Genomic DNA, 3,202 nt, shown 5'->3' with positions numbered 1-3,202 from the left:
AGTAAAGTAATTACATGACGTTTATGTTGACACGCAGGTCATAAATAAATTTAGACAACTCCTATGGCTCCTGCCGGTTGTCATACTCATCGACATGCAAGTCGTGATTCCTATTACAAGAACATGATCAATCTCATACATCACATATATCATTCGCACATCCTTTTGGCCATATCACATCACAAGGCATATGCTGCAAAAACAAGTTAGACGTCCTCTAATTGTTGTTACAAGTTTTTACGTGGCTGCTATAGGTTTCTAGCAAGAACGTTTCTTACCTACGCGAAAACCACAACGTGATATGCCAACTTCTATTTACCCTTCATAAGGACCCTTTTCATCAAATCCGATCCGACTAAAGTGGGAGAGACAGACACCCGCTAGCCACCTTATGCAACTAGTGCATGTCAGTCGGTGGAACCAGTCTCACGTAAGAGTACGTGTAAGGTCGGTCCGGGCCGCTTCATCCCACGATGCCGCCGAATCAAGATAAGACTAGTAACGGCAAGTAAATTGACAATATCGACGCCCACAACTGCTTTGTGTTCTACTCATGCATAGAAACTACGCATAGACCTAGCTCATGATGCCACTGTTGGGGATCGTAGCAGAAATTCAAAATTTTCTACGCATCACCAAGATCAATCTATGGAGTAATCTAGCAACGAGGGGAAGGAGAGTGCATCTACATACCCTTGTAGATCGCTAAGCGGAAGCGTTCAAGTGAACGGGGTTGATGGAGTCGTACTCGTCGTGATCCAAATCACCGATGATCCTAGCGCCGAACGGACGGCACCTCCGCGTTCAAAACACGTACGGAACGGAGACGTCTCCCACGCCTTGATCCAGCAAGGAGGAGGGAGAGGTTGAGGAAGAGAGTCCAATAGCAGCACGACGACGTGGTGGTGATGGAGTGGCAGTTCTCCAGCAGGGCTTCTCCAAGCTCACGCGGAGGAGGAGAGGTATTGGAGGGGAGGGGCTGCGCCAGGTTCAAGGGTTGTTGCCACCCTCCCACCCCTCCACTATTTATAGGTGGGGAGAGAGGGGGCCGGCCCTCCTAGATCCCATCTAGGGTTGGGGGCGGCGGCCAAGGGGGGGAGGAGTGCCTCCCAAGTCAAGTGGAGGCCCTCCCCTTTAGGGTTTCCCCTCTCCCATGCGCATGGGCCTTGGGGGGGCTGGTACCCTTGGCCCATTAAGGTTAGGGCGCCCCCCTACAGCCCATGCTGCTGTATTGGACGTGGTGGAACATTTTCCGGACCTCCGGACCCCTCCGGAATCCTCCGGAACCTTCCGGAAGCTTCCCGGTACAATACCGAAAAAAACCGAACTTTTCGCGGAACCCGAACAACAACTTTCCATATATAAATCTTTACCTCCGGACCATTCCGGAACTCCTCGTGACGTCCGGGATCTCATCCGGGACTCCGAACAACATTCGGTAATCACATACAAGTCTTCCTAATAACCCTAGCGTCATCGAACCTTGAGTGTGTAGACCCTACGGGTTCGGGAACCATGCAGGCATGACCGAGACAACTCGCCGGCCAATAACCAACAGCGGGATCTGGATACCCATGTTGGCTCCCACATGTTCCACGATGATCTTATCGGATGAACCACGATGTCGAGGATTTAATCAATCCTGTATTCAATTCCCTTTGTCCAGCGGTATTGTACTTGCCCGAGATTCGATCGTCGGTATCCCGATACCTTGTTCAATCTCGTTACCGGCAAGTCTCTTTACTCGTTCCGTAACACATCATCCCGTGATCAACTCCTTGGTCACATTGTGCACATTATGATGATGTCCTACCGAGTGGGCCCAGAGATACCTCTCCGTTACACGGAGTGACAAATCCCAGTCTCGATTCGTGCCAACCCAACAGACACTTTCGGAGATACCTGTAGTGTACCTTTATAGCCACCCAGTTACGTTGTGACGTTTGGCACACCCAAAGCACTCCTACAGTATCCGGGAGTTGCACAATCTCATGGTCTAAGGAAATGATACTTGACATTAGAAAAGCTTTAGCAAACGAACTACACGATCTTTGTGCTAGGCTTAGGATTGGGTCTCGTCCATCACATCATTCTCCTAATGATGTGATCCCGTTATCAACGACATCCAATGTCCATGGTCAGGAAACCGTAACCATCTATTGATCAACGAGCTAGTCAACTAGAGGCTTACTAGGGACATGGTGTTGTCTATGTATCCACACATGTATCTGAGTTTCCTATCAATACAATTCTAGCATGGATAATAAACGATTATCATGAACAAGGAAATATAATAATAACCAATTTATTATTGCCTCTAGGGCATATTTCCAACAGTTTGGACATCGGAAGTGTTCCGGGTGAAATCGCATTTTACCGGAGTACCGGGAGGTTACCGAAACCCCCCAGTAACCTAATGGGCCTTAATGGGCCTAGTGGAGGAAGAGGAGAGGAGGCCTAGGGGCTTCCGCGCGCCCCTCCCCCAAGTCCGAATTGGACAAGGAGGGGGGGCGGCGCCCCCCTTTCCTTTCTCCCCTCCCTTCCTTCTTCCCCAAGTCCTAATCCAACTAGGGAAAGGGGGGAGTCCTACTCCCGGTAGGAGTACGACTCCTCCTGCGCGCCTCCTCCTAGGGCTAGCCACACCCCCCTTGGCTCCTTTATATACGGGGGCAGGGGGCACCCCTAGACACACAAGTTGATCTCCAAGATCGTTCTTTTAGCCGTGTGCGGTGCCCCCTTCCACCATAGTCCTCGATAATATTGTAGTGGTGCTTAGGCGAAGCCCTGCGACAGTAGAACATCAAGATCGTCACCACGCCGTCGTGCTGACGGAACTCTTCCCCGACACTTTGCTGGATCGAAGTCCGGGGATCATCATCGAGCTGAACGTGTGCTAGAACTCGGAGGTGCCGTAGTTTTGGTGCTTGATCGGTCGAGCCGTGAAGATGTACGACTACATCAACCGCGTTGTCATAACGCTTCCGCTGTCGGTCTACGAGGGTACGTAGACAACACCCTCCCCTCTCGTTGCTATGCATCACCATGATCTTGCGTGTGAGTAGGAATTTTTTTGGAATTACTACGTTCCCCAACAGCTTGGGTGTGCTGGAGCTGGGTCAGTTGAAGCTTATCAGCCTGTAGCCACACAGGGTCTCATCGGCTCATCGAGCCATGCTCCCTCGTCGTCTAGGTTGGTTGGGAA

The sequence above is a fragment of the Triticum dicoccoides genome, chromosome 1A, assembly GCF_002162155.2.
Source record: "Triticum dicoccoides isolate Atlit2015 ecotype Zavitan chromosome 1A, WEW_v2.0, whole genome shotgun sequence".
NCBI classification, from domain to species: domain Eukaryota; kingdom Viridiplantae; phylum Streptophyta; class Magnoliopsida; order Poales; family Poaceae; genus Triticum; species Triticum dicoccoides.
The sequence above is the reverse complement of the archived record's forward strand: the minus strand, read 5'-3'. Positions refer to the sequence as shown.